We start from the raw sequence: 20,884 nt of genomic DNA on the forward strand, positions 1-20,884 counted from the left end.
AAAGTTAAGACATAGAATATTACCTTTGCCGAGCAGGTTGTACCTGATGGCTTCAGACGGCGAAACTGGTTGTGTATCAATAAACAACAATTTTACTACCTGTCAGCAGAATTCATAACACCCTGACCTAGATACTAGTATTTGGGTGCTTGCTCCCTTACTATCTGCACACCATTATTTTGAGTAGTCAGACTTGCTATCAAATACGCGAAGCGATATGAACGTCCCGGCAGTATCTCGTAACTGAGATGCCCTCTTCAGCGTCCGTTCTTCAACCTGCAACAGTTTGGTGGACTCGTGGCACAGTGACTTAGTAATTTTATTCGTTTGTTGTTTCGAAATAAGATCACCAGACGGAGTAACAGTCAACACCTTTCAGGAGCACGTAATTTCCTCTAGAGCACGTAGAATACCAGGTATTCATGTGACTGTTTATCACTAGAGTAAGTGCGATATCGACGTCATTGCCGTCGACGCGCCGCTCAGGGCTACGCGGGAGACCGGCACAATGAAATCTCCCGCCAGCACGATGCTGGCGAGCTCGGGAGTGTGGGAGGGGGGGGGGGGGACTACGTATACATGCTACCGGTGGTCGCTGAATTCACATGACGTCACTGCCTGCGACTCTGATTGGCCAGCGCGCCTTTTTAAGTACCCAGACCTTCCCCCAATACCTGTCATTGGCATCCAGGAGCCTACTGCTCATCTTTTTCAGCCTACATCTGTCACAACAAACTGGGATCAATTTAGCTGATGGCTAAATAACAGAGTTCGCCCAACAACAGATGTCTTCAACATGCCAGCATTGACGAAGGCATCTAGCCTAACCAGTAACATCAGGAAGGCATACAGGCAAGCCTCCGCAAAAACAACCCGTCAGATGCCCCAGTACAAGAGATTCTGGCCTTTACTTCAAGATCTTGAGGCTCTGAAAACAGTCCTTGTAGACGATGCAAAAATGCCGTAATCCAGAAGATCGCAGGGAGATGAGGCACTGTTTAGAGAGCTGCACTTCTGTGCCGTAAAACATCGAATAGATCATCGGAAAGAGCAAATGGCCATCTTAGTATTGCGATCGAGGAAAATGGAGGATGTTGCGCTACCCGAAACCTCCAAAACTAGCCATTCAGGGCCCTGCTGACCAGTGATGTGACTCACTGGAAAAGGGAGAAATGCTTTCCATTACAAATGAGGCACAGCACAACTTGGCACTGAACGAGATCCATGAGGAAGTAACTCGAACCAGACGTCAGGCAAAAGAAATTCATATGCTTCTCAGGCACCTGTTTCCAATGCTCACTACACTAGAAGATGTGAAGTCCATCAGCCGACTGAGAAACTGTTCCATCCCTTGGTCCAGAGGGATAACTAAAGAGCAGCTGAAGCATCTTCCCAGATATCCACTGGTACTTGCCAGCATCGACAACCACTGCATGTTCCTAGGATACGTCCCATTCAAATGGAAGATAGCTTGGGTCGTGCCATTGCACAGACCAGACCTCACACAATATAACGATTACTGACCAGTTAGGTAGCTGTCGGCACTATCCACGATCGTCGAACGAATCATACTCCAGCGCGTCAGACAACTTATCTTGGAAAATGATCTTATTTGCCCGAAGCAAATGGCTTTCCAGCCCACACTATCGTATCGAAATCTGGTGACTTTTGTAGCCAGGGGAGAGGTGATAATATAGTCATCCTCTTGCTTACAAAACCAATCCTGACCAATGCGAGCTATGTGTAAAGAACTCTGTCGTCTTGGAAGACAGCATCATAGTTGGGGAAAAACATTGTACTATGCGACGGACTTGATCACACAGTCGCGTGGCTGGTCCCGGCGGAGGTTCGAGTCCTCCCTCGGGCATGGGTGTGTGTGTTTATCCTTAGGATAATTTAGGTTAAGTAGTGTGTAAGCTTAGGGACTGATGACCTTAGCAGTTAAGTCCCATAATATATCACACGCACGCAATTATGGTTGAAAAAATGCTGAAATTGTTGTGGGAGATCGTGGAACATTCCCTCTTCAGCCCCTGTAGTTTCATGCAGTTCCGATGGATGGCAGAGCTATACGTAGCGCTCAAAATGACGTCTGTAACGGAGGTGCGTTCCAAGTAGAGACCTGTCATTGAGTTTCCTTGCCGGCCAGTGTGGCCGTACGGTTTTAGGCGCTTCAGTCTGGGACCGCGTGACCGCTACGGTCGTAGGTTCGAATCCTGCCTCGGCATGGATTGTGTGATGTCCTTAGGTTAGTTAGGTTTAAGTAGTTCTAAGTTCTGGAGGACTGATGACTACATATTGTAAGTCCCATAGTGCTCAGAGCCATTTGCACCATTTGAGTTTCCTTTGACGAGAAACCATAGCATCACAGATATTCGTAGGTTCTTGAGGAATGTCTTTGCGGACCTGGCGTTGGACAAAAGCACGGTGAGTCGCTGAGCAAGCCACCTGTCATCATCGCATCAAGGTCGCGCAAACCGATCTGATCCCTTGCGCTGCCTTCTCCATGACAACGCAAAGCCACGCACGAATCACACATTTGAACATTTTCTTGAACAAAATAGTCACGTAGCCTTTGGCAGTAATGCGGCCTTGTACAGTAATCACGTGGCCCATGAAATATCGCGATATAGCTGCACAAATTACGACTCAAACCCAGCCCAGACTGGTACCATAGAATTATAACTGTTTTTGGTGAGCATTAACTGAGATTTATTTTCTGATTACCTGAGATCTTGCATTGCGTTCATAGCTATGTAGCCGTGCCAGTTGTACAATGAAACGTGTGACCGATGACGCATTACAGTTAGGAATATTACGTGCCTCTGTAACGGTTGACCTGATATACGCTCTACTGACAGAATAAACAATCTGGTTGCTGGAATTTAGTTCTGAATCAGTCGTTTATTATAACTGTCAAATTTAGCTGGTGCACCTAGCTATTTCAGCACTATTAGTTCAACCATAAGTTGAGCCTGAAGGCCTTCATTAAGTAGTGGTGAATGTGTTTGCTTTAACAGTTAATCACTGGGTTGCAATTTCTTTTAACTTGAATTCCAGATTCTATTTCATTTTGCAGCTCACTCTTAACTACCTTTGAATTGGGACTTTAGTGAAGCATTAAGCCGATATGTGGCCTCATTTAAATTCGTTATAAACTAGTGTCTGTTGAAGTAAATTTTTTATCATGTTTAAGTTTTCCTAAAGTTATGTTTCCACTAAGAAAATATTTGTCTTATCGAGTCGCACAGTTGACTGCTCAAGCTTGAATTTTAATGTGATTGCACGTACTTTAAAACAATTATTATTGGAAAAATGAAACTTTGAACATAGCTGCTAAGGTTCAGTGACCGTGTCAGAATTATATTAGAACAAATAAGCCCTCGATCACAAATATTAAGTCGAAATTGACCTGGCTTCGACGCTACTATGAGTGTCGTCTTCAGAATTAGACTAACTGTTCTAAAACATATTAGGTATATAATACATTAATAAAATTAAGGTTTGTACTGTCTGGAAAAAGAAGCAGTACTTACAAGTCACATATTAAAAAAGATCTAAGCCGGAAAGGCGACGTCATGAATAGTTGTAAGTGAGATGGCGAGCCGCTAATGGCTGCTCGTACTGTGAACAAGGGTTGCAACAAGACTGACGTGCCCACGTTAGAAAGTGTGGGCAAGCAAACATGGTGTTGCTACCAGCGCCATTTAGTAGCCGCAGAAACCACTAGGCTACTGTACATTCAAAATTAGACACATGAAATTGTGATGCAGCTGATTCAGGCATAACGTAAGCACTAATAATAATAGGATGAAGTTACAGTCACCTAAATTCATCCTTTGCCGATCATCTCTTAATTACTGGACACGTGCCTAAAGCCATAGGCGATAACAATATTCTGCATACCGAAAAGAAGGGGCGTAGGTTAGATGTCTTAGAGGAATTGGAGATTTTCAAACATCTCTATCGTCATGATGGCCTCATTCTCAACGAACAGCTGCAGCTGCGAAATAAAAACTTTTTTAGACTGTGTACAGCTATAGGTTGATCTTTGATTCAGATTCCCTCTCGCAGTTTACCGAAATGTTGTTTTCCTGTCGCATCTTTGCTGTTTTCTTGTATGTCAAAACTAACGTTTTTACGTTACAAAATGTATCTCTATTTACAGCTGATAAATATGTAACTTCATCCTATTATTATTAGTGCTTACGTTATGCCTGAATCAGCTGCATCACAATTTCGTGTGTCTAATTTTGAATGTACAGTAGCCTAGTTGTTTCTGCGGCTACTAGATGGCACTCGTAGCAACACCATGTTTACTTGCCCACACTTTCTAACGTGGGCACCTCAGTCTTGTTGCAACCCTTGTTCACAGTACAAGCAGCCATTAGCGGCTCGCCATCTCACTTACAACTATTCATGACGTCGCCTTTCCGGCTTAGATATTTTTTAATATGTGACTTGTAAGTACTGCTTCTTTTTCCAGTCAGTACAAACTTTAATTTTATTAATGCATTATATACCTAATATGTTTTAGAACAGTTAGTCTAATTCTGAAGACGACGCTCATAGTAGCGTCGAAACCTGGTCAATTTTGACTTAATATTTGTGACCGAGGGCTTATTTGTTCTAATATAAATTATTATTGGTTTTAGTGTATGTGTTGTTACTAACAAATGTACCACAAGGGGCGTTCTGTACATCATCCACCCAGAGCCCGCTCCATACCCCTATGTGGTACAGCGGTATTTAGGGAAAAATGTCGGGTTAAATCTATCGCAAGTCCCTCATTTCTGTTTTCGGATCTGGAAACTTTACCTACAGAGGAGATCCTTTGATGGGAAATGACAAAAAAAAAAAAAAATGGCTCTGAGCACTATGGCACTTAACATCTGTGGTCATCAGTCCCCTAGAACTTAGAACTACTTAAACCTAACTAACCTAAGGACATCACACACATCCATGCCCGAGGCAGGATTCGAACCTGCGACCGTAGCAGCCCCGCGGTTCCGGACTGCGCGCCTAGAACCACTAGACCACCGCGGCCGGCGGGGAAATGACATCGAAGGAGGCTAAACTCTACTGACCACCGCCGAGGAAGGGTTACCCTCCTCCTCATCCCAACCACACTACGGAGAGGAAGAGTCCCCCACCGGCACACACCCTCACCCCTCCCAGCTTCTTCTGGAATGCGTAACGCGGCAGGTGGGGCCACCCGGCCTGGGTCACCCGCCAGCTGGTGGCTCGGCAGCGGCGCTCGCAACACGTGCCCTGCCCCTGCGCCCCGCAACCCGCAACGCGCGCTGCCGCTCCAGATGCCGGAATGATGGCACAGAGGCCCCGAGGCCGGCCGGGTGCTCTTTTTTCCCTCTAATTAAATCGGCCGAGCCCGGGGGCTGCCTGCTGTCTCTGCCGGAATCTGTGCCCGCCGGCGATTTTAATTGGCAAATATTCGATATTCGGCGCGCCCTGCTCGCCAGGTGGCCGCTCCCAGGCCAGACGGCAGAGTATCCCCGCGAATACCGTTCCGTGACCGGTGGCTCTTTTCCTTTTTTTCCTTCTTTTTCTGTTAGATTTTTTGTCCTCGGTAGTGGCCACGAGGTTTCTGCATATAAATCGGATTTTATACACCAATTGTCAGTGCTAATTGAAGTATCGATTCCAGACTGTTGACACTCGCTTAGAGAGAGAGCTAACTGGGAACTTGGGGTGGGATGAGAGAGTCACGCAGCTCTGCAATCGCTCGAAATTTTTTCGTATTTATGTTTCTGTTGACGTTCTATCAGGACGACCATGTTTCCAGTCGAATGTTCACTGACCTTTATCGGTCACTATCAGATGTTGCTAGAGAACCGAAAGCAAATGCTTAATCACAATCCGACCTGACGGCATAGGCGAAAATTCTCTTCCGTTTTTACCACTACCACCTGCGGACTTATCAAACCATCGTTTCGCACTTACTAAAATGATAAAAAGGTGCGTCTATTTAAAGCCCATTACGCGGCCGTGGCGCACCTCTTTCCAGCCACGAAGATGGGACGAGGTCCTGCTTACCAGTCTTCGTGAAGTCCACAGTCCTTTGACTTATGGCTTCTTGCACCGGAATGACACCGTTCCAATGTGTGGTGCTTGTGGCATACAAATCACTGTGCGCCACATTAACTAGACTGCGTTTTATTTTCAGACCAAAGGGAAACGGTAGGAAAAGGGTGCTGATAACCTTCGCGTTAAGCACCCGCAGGGGCCAAACACATACACATACACATACACACATACACATACACACACACACACACACACACACACACACACACATACACGACAGAAAGGTCCAAGGATTACACATTACAGCAGATACGGCACGTAACGCCGTGATTTCACTGAGTCCTAAATACCAGACTAATAAAACTACTCCCCCAAGTATCTTACAGACATGTTTAGCTCGTTTTCCCACAAAACAATGGCATTACTAGTATCGACCGTCTTGATTTAATGACTGAAAAACCAGTCTGGTGAGTGATGCCATCTAGGCGCTTCAGTCAGGAACCGCGCGACCACTACGGTCGCAGTTTCGAATCCTGCCTCGGGCATGGATGCGTGTGACGCCCTTAGGTTAGTTAGATTTAAGTAGTTCTATGTTCTAGGGGACTGATGACCTCAGATGTTAAGTCCCGTAGTGCTCAGAGCCATTTGAGTGATGTCAGGGTAGGGTCCCGAACTGACTTTACCTCTGTTTCTCTTCTTTTTTAAAGTAAATCACGGCAGGAGTTCAAGCTGTGAACGGGAGTATTCGTTTGTAATATCTAGGTGCACTCGCGTCACGATGCCCTGCGCTGTAAACTTTCCACAATGATCGGAGTACACATCAGCCCATGCAAGATATTAACCATTGGCAATATCAGTAATTACGAAGCACAATTAAATGAATGAATACATGCAAGCACTAGTAGGACAGGCCAATCCAAGTCTTGAATTTGTAGAGATTGTTATTGCGAAATCCGTTCAAATTTAATATAACGTGGTACAAAATAGCGCAACCAGTTTAAGATACTGCTCAAGCAGTGGGAATACTCAATAAGTAGAATTTATATGAAACTTTCAGAGATGCATTGTCAGAATCGCAACAAACAACAGACGTCTCTAGGAAGCCTGAATTTCCGGCCGGAGTGGCCGTGCGGTTCTAGGCGCTGCAGTCTGGGACCGAGCGACCGCTTCGGTCGCAGGTTCGAATCCTGCCTCAGGCATGGATGTGTGTAATGTCCTTAGGTTAGTTAGGTTTAATTAGTTCTAAGTTCTAGGCGACTGATGACCTCAAAAGTTAAGTCGCGTAGTGCTCAGAGCCTTTTGAACCATTTTTTGAAGCCTGAATTCTATGCAGAGAGGCGACATTGTTCTCGCAAGGTCTTTGTAGGTAGACTTAGAGAATAGGTAACTGAAGTACACGTTAAGAAACTACTAGTGGTTCCATCTCTTAATTAATACGAGCTGCATAGCAGCTACGGATTCAGAACATGTCGTAAATGACAAACACAGCGGACTGCTTATTCACGCGAGCTGATGAGCGCTGTCGACAGTTAAGTTGATTCTTTACCTCTGGAGTTCTAGAACATTCTCGAAACCGTTCTTCACAAGCGGCTTGTAACCCAGTTGCAAGCCTACGGACTATCATCTCAGTTGTACGACTCGATTCCAGATTTCCCGTCACGAACTTCACTGGTGGGAATTCATTTCGTCAAACCGGAGTGATCTCTGTATTTCCCCAAGGAAGTTATTGGTCTTCTGCTTGTATAAACGATTAGGAGATAATCCGAGTATCACTGTTAGGTTGCTGTGCGAGTGTGTGTATATGTATGTGTATGTGTGTGTGTGTGTGTGTGTGTGTGTGTGTGTGTGCGGGTGGATGGGTGTGTGGGTAGGTCGGTGGGAGTGAGTGTGTGTGATTTCTTGTGTAACTGAAGTTTGTATATTCGAGGGTTGGAACTTTTAATAGTGGCAACTATTTATTTACAGCTCGTACAAAACGGATACGTGTTTCAAACTTTTGCTGCCTTCAAAGTAGTAACCAGCATTGTGTATCAACACGTTGCCAGCGATGTGGAAGTCGTAGGATACTCTTAGCAGTGGCCATTGTGTTGACACTTAGAGCGGTGCGGTCAAATTTGTAGCAGTTCTGAAGCGAATGCCGTGAAGTGTTTCCTTCAATTTACAAATCGAGTTGAACTTACGAGGTCTAAAGTCAGAGGAGTGCATTAGGTGGTATAGCACTTAGTAGCCCCATCAGTCAAATAGATCAGTAACAACTTGCACTGTACGTGCTTGATCATTGTCCTGCAAAATGATGGTCAGGTCCTGCAGAATGTGTCATCACTTCTGTGTCTATGCTGTTCATTTTGGGTACTCAGCCTACAACCGGCTTACAAGTGATGACACTTTCTGCAGGACCTGACCATCAATTTGCAGGACAGTGCTCAAGCACGTACAGCGCAAACTGTTACGGATGTTTTTGACTGATTGAGCCTCTAAGTGCTATACCACCTACTGCACTACCTTGACTTTAGATCTCTTATGTTCAACTCGATTTTTAAACTGAAGGAAACGCTTCACAGCACTCGCTTCAGAACTGCTACAAATTCGTCTGGCAATAGACCGCGCCGCTCAAACTGTCAACACAACTGGCACTGCTAAGAGTATCCTACGTCTTCCACATCGCTGACAACGGGTTATAAGCCGGCCGAAGTGGCCGTGCGGTTAAAGGCGCTGCAGTCTGGAACCGCAAGACCGCTACGGTCGCAGGTTCGAATCCTGCCTCGGGCATGGATGTTTGTGATGTCCTTAGGTTAGTTCGGTTTAACTAGTTCTAAGTTCTAGGGGACTAATGACCTCAGCAGTTGAGTCCCATAGTGCTCAGAACCATTTGAACGGGTTATAAACAATGCTGGTGACTACTTTGAAGGTCAGCAAAACTTTGAAACACGTATCGATTTTGTACGAGCTGTAAATGAGTAGTTACTACTATTTAAGTTCCAACCCTCGTATTAAGTTTCTTTATGTAAATAAATACCTACAACTCACAATTATGAACAACTTAAATTGGAACCATCATATTGAAAAAGTTGAGAGGAAGGTGAATAAAATACTGCATTTTATGGAAGAACTCATAGTAGATAAAATAGGTCTCTAAAGAGACTTTCCACAGTACGTTTTTCCGTCCTCTTCTGGAGTACAGCTGCGCCGAGAAGATAGAAAATGTTCATAGACTAGCCATTCATTTTGTATTATCGCGAAATCGTGGAGGGAGTGCTACGAAAATGAGAAACGAGTTGAGGTGGAAATCATTGAAACAAAGATGTTTTTCGTCATTGTGAAATCTTTTCATGACATTCAATCACCAACTTTCTCCTCAACATTCGAAAATATTTTGCTCACTCCCACCTACACAAGGCTCAATGACCATCGTAATAAAATTAGGAAAATCCGACCTCGTACGGGGAGATTCGGGTGCTTATTTTTCTCATGCTGCTACTACTCGGTACTGGATCGGTAGAAAAATAGTCTGAAAGTGTTACTATGCACACTCTGAGCTGCTGAGGAATCATGTTGATGTACATCTACAGGTGTATCTGGTGCAGCCATCGTGAAAATAAGAATGATAGGGTGATTTCGGTATTAGGGTAAGTACCTAACCATACACACGCTTTTTTCACTGTCCATAGTCGAACAGAAAAGCACAGAAAATCGCTAATGCTAGTACAGACACTGCACAAGGACTCGCCGACTGTATTCGTAAATGTAGGTAAGGAATACAATAAAAGGCAGTTCAGGGAAAGGGAATGGAAATCAACACCAAATGTCGTCCGATGGTTCAGCTTACAATAATCATACATGCAGTAGCCAAAGATGTCAGTCGTGTGATTACATTAGATATTTTCACTCCTTTATTGACCCTCAGTAAGGAGAATATCTTTTAAATTGACATTTCCAGAAACGCAATACAGAAAACACACTTTAAAACAGAATGATTGTTCATTCCACAGACGTGCAGTGAAGTGGTGCCAAAAAATGTCACGAAAGTCATAATAATTAAAACAAAATTCCATTTAAAAATAAATACAACAATTTGGACGATTAGATATATACATACCGGAGAAACAGAAATAATTCAGATGAATATATAGCCAAAATTCCAGAAAAGGAAGTGTGGATCTCACATTCATGGCATATAAAGCAATTAGTCCTCTAAGGAGACATCGATGGCGTAAATCAGACCGACCAGGAGCGAGCTATCCAGGCTCCTTTTAAACCATACTGTATCAGTCGTTAATTTTATTCTTTATAGCACTTTGTTGTAACTAAATGTTAACCGTGAATTCCTTTTCTGACTGAATAATTGCATCTGACAGTAAGATGTTCTGTAGACTTTTTGTTTCTACCATTGATAGTAATGCAAAGGTAATATATTATGTCGAACTTCATTCTGGAATAAATATTGTTTGTTCATCAGATACTTGGAAAAGATCCAAGGAGTACACTGACGAATTCACGCCACCATTTATTAGTATGACAGACTCCTGGACCAGGAAGCACTAGTTTCGTTTGAAGCGTAGCCAGCGATATGATAATGTATGCCTAAAATCGTGAAACAAATACAATACAAAATACACTAATGGCCATTAAAATTGCTCCACCACGAAGATGACATGCTACAGACGCGAAATTTAACCGACGGGAAGAAGATGCTGTGATATGCAAATGATTAGCTTTTCTTTTCTGAAACATAACATCATGTAACACTATTGACTGAACAAGTTTTCGTATTCTGTGGTAGGTACTGCTGTATTGCTGGTATTCTGTGCTATTACGAGTTTATTAGCATGTTTTTCGATGATCCGTTTATGAAAAGAAACAAACGTGTTTGTTATTTTACGATTTCCTGTTCCAGATGGATATATGAAAACCAAGTCTCTCTTTTTCTAAGACTCCGAAGATAACTTTGAAGTGAATTCAGAAGGAAGTGCTATCGTCAGCGAAATTTCTGATGGGGATACCGATGGAGGAGATGAGTTTATTGCAAAGTCAGAACAAAAATTGACAAATTCAGCGTCCTCGGTGACTCGCCGTCATTAATGCACAGACAGATCTCCCGGTCCAAAGCACGCAAGTGACCTTGCAACCACAATGTACGAAATTGTCAACATTTTTTATGACGAAATTGTAGACACCGTATTCACATTAGCCAATGCTGAAGCGTCACCAGTTGTTCGGCACTGCAATGTATACGCTGCTCCGAGTACAATGAGAATTTTGACAGCTGGAAATTTCTTGGAACTGAGAGAGTTTTTTTGGTGAGTTACTGGCTGCTGGAGCTTTCTGCTGTAGAAAAGATTCAGTTTCTGAAGTGTGGAGACTAGATGAAAACATTCTCTGTACAGTTTTTACTGCTGCCATGACCAGAATCAACTTGCGCGTATTCGTCAGTTTATCAGGTTTGATGATAAAGCAGCACGTGATCAACGAAAAGAAAAGGATAAGTTTGCAATCATAAGTGACGTTTGGAATTGGTTTGTAAGAAATTACAAGAAGCTTTTTGAACATTATGAAGACAACACAGTAGATGAACAACTAGTCACATTTCAGGGTAGGTGCCCAACAGAATCGTACATGAAATCAAACCATCGAAATATAGGATCAAAGTCTGGTCAGCTGCTAACGTCATTTTTGTTCAAGACGGAATTCTACATCGGGTAGCTTGTATGGAATGGGCGATAAGAAAAAAAAAATGGTTCAAATGGCTCTGAGCACCATGGGACTTAACTTCTGAGGTCATCAGTCCCCTATAGAACTACTTAAACCTAAATAACCTAACCTGTGACCGTAGCGGTAGCGCGGCTCCAGACTGTAGCGCCTAGAACCGCTTGGCCACCCCGGCCGCCTGATGATAAGAAACTTTGGAACACCGCATTGTATGTGATTTGGATCTGGAAGTGGTGTCTCCATAGAGATTCTTTCACGGTCGTACCAACTGCAAAATTTTTGCTGAAGATTAATGTTACTATGACAGAAACTTTGAGTGTAAAACAACCTGACATTCGTGGAGTGACTAAAAGTGAAAAACTTAGAGAACTTCTTCATCAGAATTCATATTCTCAGAGTGCGTGGCAGTGGTCAGCGACGTCCCGAGTATAAAATTGTATGCAGCACTGGTTACAGTTGAAATAAAGACGATACTTGATGTCACCAACGCTTATTTAATTCAAATACATACTTCTACACATCCAAAGAACCACAATTTTGTAGCCCGCAGCAGAGATCCCGCTAGCACAGAATCCTCAACGGGTGAATACTAGCCAGAATTCCCTCTCCCAAAGCACCATGGAGTACCCGTCGATGAACTGAGAGTGATCGTCTCTATAAAAGACAGAACCTAAAACGAAGAAATGCGATTCTACAAGTGTACGATGAAATTAATTTCGGACGAGGGAATTACTGACAAATCTCTTTTTTTGTCGATGGCAGACTGCAGAACGGCGAGAAGGACCCGGTAAGCAGCACTCGGGGAGCATATTCATTTTTAATGGAAATTGCCTCTCGTAAAAATCCATTCAGTTTCTGCGATTCAGACACCAGAGCGCGTGCCCCAGAGCAGGAATGCCACGGGCTCCATTCTCCCGGGCGTATCTTTCATGCGCGCCCCGCTTTCTCTCGCTACCGGTATATTAAAAGATTTGTGATAAACCGATGTGTCACGCGGGAAATTTCGTTACGGTCCAGTAATCGAAGGTCGGACACGCTGTTAGAACGGTGTCCTCCCCCTCCCCCCACCCTCCCCAACCACCCTATACCTCCTCTCTATCTATGTCTCTCTGTCCCGCCCCCCCCCCCTCTCTCTCTCTCTCTCTCTCTCATACACACACTCATACCACTTTCTTTTTTTCCCCTGAGTGAAGATAGGGGTAGGTGGCCTGCGTGGCGATCCCAGGTGGCAATGGGTCGGAAGCGAACTAATGAAATCACGATCGGACCGTGCCAGCAGCGGTTTGTGGGCTGCTGGTAGGGTGGAGGGGAGACTTCGGCTGATCGCTGCGTCCGGGCAGAAAGGGCGGAGGTTGGGACGAGAGGGGTGAGAGGGCGATCCGCGTGGTCAGCGGAGGTGGTTGTCCGCAGGATGGAACCAGATGGCTCCCATGTTGCACGCTATGCACTGGCGAGCAGTGGCAGGAAGGCGACCATGTCACTAAAGTAGACAACCGAGTACAATCTTTAATGCGGTCGTATGACCAATGGGATGAGAAAAATAATCTGATTAATGACGTCGCAACTTGGTAGCGGTCGTCGAAACGAGCAAAATTTTACAGTTAACCACAGTCCGAAAATCCACAGTATTTTAGCTACGGCCATCAAACGACAGCCAATCAGCAACGAGCATATGGAAACGTGTGCATTGAAACTAACTTTGGAATTTGCCTGTCAAATTACAGCTGTCATTACTCAACTTCGCTGTTTCCATATTTCCATTACTCTGCAAACTAGTTATCGCAGGATTACTGCAAAGATGATTCTGTACCAAGTGTAATAACACCAGTCGTCATGTCGTCACAAACTTCATGCGAAATTTCTCCGTGTTAGTTAGGCCGAACTTTAGCTTCTGGCGGAAGCGTTTTGATCAAAAGTGCTGGTGTACTAATCACTCTGAGTATAGCACTCAGTGTAAAGGAATCACAGTTGTTCGAGCAATATATAAGATGCGCTCTGTTTACTCCTACTGTAGTGGTTCGATTCCAGTTATTTGACTTTACATTTCCTTTAAGTCCAATTCTAAAAACTCTGTGTATGCACACTGTGAGAAGGAAAGATAGGAATGTGATCAAAGATAGCGAAATGCGTTCTTAGCGTTTTTGCGAAGAGGATATGGACTGAATATCAGTTTCGTCAGCCCGTGTTAACTGCTGGGCTACGAAAACAGCCTTTTCATACCACGTATTTCTCTTTTTGCTTATTCGAAACTTATAACAAGTAGAAAGCTGTTTTACAAAGCGAAATGCTTCGAATTACTGGCTCAAATATTCTTTTAAGACCAGTAAAACGCCTAAAAATACGCCTGACGCTGTGTTGTTGACGAAAGCAATTAATATTTTTTGTTTAAAACTGCTGTTGAGTGCACACGACAGAAACTGAGAATAATAAGAAATTGTGAATAGTAATCTGTTATTTTTTTGGGGAGTGTAACTGGCGGCGGCGTCTTCAAAGCAAAGTACAGCCTAAGTCCTTAGCGGCTTCTCCCCTGATTAGACCTCCATGAACGATTACAAACACTTGTTATCTTTGGAGTTCAGTCTGTGAAGTTTTACACCCTGCTAGCACATTGGGGCTGAACCAGTGCGGGTGGTTCGCTGCCGACATATCATTGAAACAGGGCCATGAACCGAAAATTACCTGTTCCGTGGTGTGCTCTCAGGAGTGTTTTCAATCATTGACACCCGCACTGTCAAATATCTTTTATCAATCACTTGTGAATATACATAAAAATATTTTGACAATGTAACTTTCTATTGCCGAAAACACGCATCAGAACAGGGCAGAGAAGTTGGAACGTTCTTTCTACACTAGTAATTTAGTAGCTCCTCATTGAAGAGGGCAGTGAGCTAGAGCACCATCAAAGGCACGTCTTCCAGCAGGTTAGCCAGGGTCACGCGCAGGAATTGCAGGCTCTGTGGAATAAAAACTAGTGCCACGAGACGTTCGCCAATAATACCCACCGACACGCTGATGCAGAACGCTGTTCATGGTTTGATGCGACATCCTGCTGGGGTTTCTTCTTACTTCTCAGGTGGGTTTTGCTAAGGGCGACCAAACCACTCCCCGTAAAGGCGGCCTCAACTGTGAATATGATGGCAGAGAGAAATCTCAGCGCCATAGCGCCGTACAATTATGAACCACCGAGACAAATCATTTGGTAATAAGCCCTAATGATATGGAAGGCGGATGACCTACTCTGTCGTCTTACCTATTGCTGGTGTGCCACATGCCATATACTGGCACCCGGTATCGCTGTTAAAGATCTCTTATGTACACTTTCAAGTGGGTGTATCTCCCTTGAACATCTATATCCATGTCACCGTTTTTGTTCTGGTACTTTCCTGCAGATTGTCCTCTTTTAGTAAATTCATATCTACCCATGGGTTTTATGCAGTCTACAACGCTTTAAAAAACCAATTGCGAGATTTTTATACTCTCCCACTTGATGTGGACAGGTTATTAGTCCTACAGAAAAAGTGAACAAGGCTGTTCTGTAGGAAACTTAATGTAGTTAAATTTTGTATTGGGACATATTTTCACCGAATTAGTCACAGTTTTCGAGTGATTCAAGAAAAACACGTCTTAAGGTCAGTTTTGCACGTTCTTCTCGAATAATTCGGTAACTACGAGCTCTAGCGAAAACGTATCTCCGTACAAAATTTAACTACATTAAATTCTCTAAAAAAAGATCCCATTCATTTTTTCTGTAGGACTTCTAGATTGAAAAAAGTGAAGAAAATGGAGACTGGTACTTGGAGGCGTTGCAGGTTGCATAAAACGCGTGGGTAGGGACATCTGAATCGCCCTGTATATTGCAAAATGAGTTAATGTGTCATAAAAAGACACTGCACTGAGAAAATTAAAATGACTGCAAAGAAATTACAGATTTGCAGAAAGCTTTTGTACTTGATAGGAAAACGTTTGCCTGCGAAATGAAGCACAGGAAAGACAATAAGGCTGTATAGCAGCACGCTATTATGGATAGCCTTGGAAAAGTCGAAGACCCAGTGGTGTCTTGTAAGAGGTGTCTTGTCATATGTACTTATTATCACTGGTTTTGGTCACTGACAGTCGTCAGTCTAACAACGATTACAATCACACCATTACAAATAACAGTAGCCGTCAGCAAATGTCATGGTCATAGCTGCCTAAAGTGACTAACAGTCATATAACTCAGCACTGAATTCAAGCTGTTAGAAAAATTTGAATACTTGGTCAGACGTGTGTACCACATTCATTCAGAGTATTTGAAGCATCTGACTTTGAATAATTACAATTTCGTGTCATGGTAATTTGTGCAGTTTGTATGTAGATGTAAATAAATATTTTGCGAGTAACTGGCAGTACTTTCTAAGGACCTAGCAAAACTTTTACGTTTCGGCTGGAACCGAACCTGGGACTCCAGGGCTAGGGGCAGTAACGCTACATCCTAGATGACGAGCTGCAAATGCACTCACTTTTTTATTTTTATTTATTAATATGAAGACAGGTGCTTAGAGTTTATTTTCACAGTTGGAGGATTCGGGCTAGCCGGACGTTGTACCCGAGCGTTCTAGGAGCGTCAGTCCGGAACCGCGCAGCTGCTGCGGTGGTCGCAGATTCGAATCCTGCCTCGGGCATGGATGTGTGTGCTGTCCTTAGGTTAGTTAGGTTTAAGTAGTTCTAAGTCTAGGGGACTGATGACCTCAGATGTTATGTCCCATAGTGCTCAGAGCCATTTGAACCATTTGATTCGGGCTATGCAATCAGGTACTTTTATTAACTTTACAATGTCTTTCAAAATACAAGAACGAACATGTAGGATGCTCAGTGTACTATGAGGCTATTACAATCGTCTTTTTTAACTTCTATTGTGTAAAGCATCATGCATTCTGAAAAGTATTGGATTAATGTATCTACACTCCTGGAAATGGAAAAAAGAACACATTGACACCGGTATGTCAGACCCACCATACTTGCTCCGGACACTGCGAGAGGGCTGTACAAGCAATGATCACACGCACGGCACAGCGGACACACCAGGAACCGCGGTGTTGGCCGTCGAATGGCGCTAGCTGCGCAGCATTTGTGCACCGCCGCCGTCAGTGTCAGCCAGTTTGCCGTGGCATACGGAGCTCCATCGCAGTCTTTAACACTGGTAGCATGCCGCGACAGCGTGGACGTGAACCGTATGTGCAGTTGACGGACTTTGAGCGAGGGCGTATAGTGGGCATGCGGGAGGCCGGGTGGACGTACCGCCGAATTGCTCAATACGTGGGGCGTGAGGTCTCCACAGTATATCGATGTTGTCGCCAGTGGTCGGCGGAAGGTGCACGTGCCCGTCGACCTGGGACCGGACCGCAGCGACGCACGGATGCACGCCAAGACCGTAGGATCCTACGCAGTGCCGTAGGGGACCGCACCGCCACTTCCCAGCAAATTAGGGACACTGTTGCTCCTGGGGTATCGGCGAGGACCATTCACAACCGTCTCCATGAAGCTGGGCTACGGTCCCGCACACCGTTAGGCTGTCTTCCGCTCACGCCCCAACATCGAGCAGGCCGCCTCCAGTGGTGTCGCGACAGGCGTGAATGGAGGGACGATTGGAGACGTGTCGTCTTCAGCGATGAGAGTCGCTTCTGCCTTGGTGCCAATGATGGTCGTATGCGTGTTTGGCGCCGTGCAGGTGAGCGCCACAATCAGGACTGCATACGACCGAGGCACACAGGGCCAACACCCGGCATCATGGTGTGGGGAGCGATCTCCTACACTGGCCGTACACCACTGGTCATCGTCGAGGGGACACTGAATAGTGCACGGTACATCCAAACCGTCATCGAACCCATCGTTCTACCATTCCTAGACCGGCAAGGGAACTTGCTGTTCCAACAGGACAATGCACGTCCGCATGTATCCCGTGCCACCCAACGTGCTCTAGAAGGTGTAAGTCAACTACCCTGGCCAGCAAGATCTCCGGATCTGTCCCCCATTGAGCATGTTTGGGACTGGATGAAGCGTCGTCTCACGCGGTCTGCACGTCCAGCACGAACGCTGGTCCAACTGAGGCGCCAGGTGGAAATGGCATGGCAAGCCGTTCCACAGGACTACATCCAGCATCTCTACGATCGTCTCTATGGGCGAATAGCAGCCTGCATTGCTGCGAAAGGTGGATGTACACTGTACTAGTGCCGACATTGTGCATGCTCTGTTGCCTGTGTCTATGTGCCTGTGGTTCTGTCAGTGTGATCATGTGATGTATCTGACCCCAGGAATGTGTCAATAAAGTTTCCCCTTCCTGGGACAATGAATTAACGGTGTTCTTATTTCAATTTCCAGGTGTGTATTAAGTCTTAATTTTCATGAAATACTATTTTCTATTTTATGGTGAATGAATAACAACATGTGACTAAGTAAATTTTTTCTCATCACATTCTTGATTTTACAGTATTTTGGCACCACGTTCACAAACTGCGCTTTGCGACGCCAGATTTGTGTGGATTCACAATATATTGAGCCTAGTGTTTGTAATATCAAATTTCCATAATTTTTGTTGTGAACTTTTTTCTTGTACTCCTTAGACCTGAAGATGATCTGGAGCGCAGACTGAAATCCGTAGTCCGTAATCAAAAGTGCTGATCCAGACGGTGTTTGTTTATTTATTTCAGCCACTTTAAGGAAGTCACTGTCCCATACACCACAGCATCACAGCAAACAGTAGTAGATTAGTGCTCACAACATCCATCAGATCGTTTAAATATATAGAAAACAACAGCGATCTTGTCTCATTTCACTCGCCGTGCAGTAGCATAGTCGTAGCTGGTAACCTCTCAGGATACGAGCTGTGCAACTGAGTTACGGTTCGGTTGCTATCGCGAGGTCTACTGCCCTTGGGTTAATCCAGCAAAGAGAAGCCACTAAAGTAAGACCGCAGGAGCTACAGCGGCTCGCTGGCACGTAATAGGGACTGCAACAAATAGCACAGCGAGCACGACTGCAAAAGGCGTAATCCCTCGTTGTTGCAACACGGCGGGGCAATTTAACTTTATCCATTAGTAGGGAAGCGCGCCCCGCGGAAGGAGCAGCCGGCCCCTGGGAGGTGTATCGCCCGCAGTGCGCGCGCTCCGTCCTGCCTTGGAGCTGATGTATGACGCCCCGCCCCGCCGACTGCTAACGAGCCAACACATGCCGCCGCTTACCCACCAAACCGCCACCCGAGCACTAGAGCTAATCCATTAACCCTCACTCGCAGCAGGGAAACGGTTCACGAGTCTTCTATACGTAAGCATTAACGCCCTATCTAACTTTACTACCAGGTATAGCGTACACAGAGAGCTGGTTACAAGGAGAAGGCCTCAGACAGAGCCAACCGATTCGAATCAGGTTTGGAAGGTCGTTTGTGTACCAGCTAAATAGAATACTTTTGCATAAATACGTAGGCTAACGAGGAGGGTTTCAAGATGGCTGCAGTTCTTCCGGGTGCTATACCGCGTCATTGTATCAGTTGAAAATAACAGTACGTTAAAATTTATGAGCTATGAATCAGACTTTCTGTCCGTATTACAACAGCCTTCCTCAGAGCAATACTGTTTACACTGGAATAACATTGTCGCTGTTTATTGCAAACTATCGGTTTCGGTATGTCACATTCCTGGCACTGTATTGGGCATAGAATATAATAAGCGAGACATGACGCGAGGGAGGGGGCAGGAAGTAGACTGACACGATACTTCCTGGCAGATTAAAGCTGTGCACCAGGCCGAGACAGGAACTCGGGACCTTCGCCCTTTTGCGGGCAAGTGCTCTGACGACTGAGGTACCCAAGCAACATAGCTTCTGTGAAGTTTGGAAGGTAAGAAAAAAAAATGTGTGTGAAATCTTGTGGGACGTAACTGCTAAGTTCATCAGTCCCTAAGTTGACACACTACTTAAACTAGATTATCCTAAGGACAAACACAAACGCCCATGCCCGAGGGAGGACTCGAACGTCCGTCGGGACCAGCCGCACAGTCCATGACTGCAGCGGCCTAGACCGCTCGGCTAATCCCTCGCGGCGGAAGATAAGAGACAAGGTCCTGGAGGACTGGAGGAAGTAAATCTGTTAGGAGTCAGGCTTGGGTAGCTCAGTCGACAGAGCAGTTATCTGCGAAAGGCCAACGTTTCGACTTCCACACTCTGTCTGGCACACACTTTTGATCTGCTAGGTTGTTTCGTATCAACCCACACCCCGTTGCAGAGCGAAAATTTCATTCTGGAAGGAAGCTATTCGTGGAATATCCGAATTATCGATGATTAGCGCATGTTCGCAGATCAGTGTTTAGCTTCTGGTGGGCACATTTTCGCCCTGTTTTGCGCAGAAGTGAGCTTCGCAGTTCCTATATTGCTGTTTAATATTGGGTCCACTCCATTTCAGCTGTCTGATACAGCAGCTGGTTATGAATAATCTAGATGACTGCAAAACTCATTTTATTAACAACAATTACGCATTGCGCTCTTGTAAGGTATCATCAGATTATGCACAAATGTAGTAGGAGCTCTGGGCTGATCCTGCTTTAGTACACATCCTTCGCGTATCTATAAAACATTTGATGATCGGACGTTATAGTTATTCTTCTTATTGTTTAATATTCCTCAGTGTAAGCTGACAGATGAAGCTTATCCTAATCTGATAAACTCGTAGTTGTTTTTAATAAAATCTATTTGTCAGATGAGGCTATTTTCTTTCAAAATTTAGCAGTCTGTTTAGTGTGCCACGTCCGTGTCTGGTGAGGCTTCTGCCCGCGATCGCATGCGGCCCGTTGGATAGCCGTAAGCCAGGACGCCGGAAGTTTGTAGCCATCCTCTCTATTAACATTATCAGGTTGCTTAATAATTTCAATCGCCTGACGAATTTTTCATAGGCGCGTCCATGTCTCTTTCGCCCGTACACGGGCGTCCTGGAACATGATCGGCTGTCCACAATTAGGATGGAATTCCACTATCACCGAAATACAGTTCTGTTCTAATCACTCATAGCGTTCATATTCTGCCACGCATGTGCTACCTGGCCCCTTTGTCTTCGCTATGTAGGCAGAGACCAGCTCAAAAGTATTCTGTCATGCATACGCTGAGTGCC

Source organism: Schistocerca serialis, chromosome 2 (assembly GCF_023864345.2).
Source record: "Schistocerca serialis cubense isolate TAMUIC-IGC-003099 chromosome 2, iqSchSeri2.2, whole genome shotgun sequence".
NCBI classification, from domain to species: domain Eukaryota; kingdom Metazoa; phylum Arthropoda; class Insecta; order Orthoptera; family Acrididae; genus Schistocerca; species Schistocerca serialis.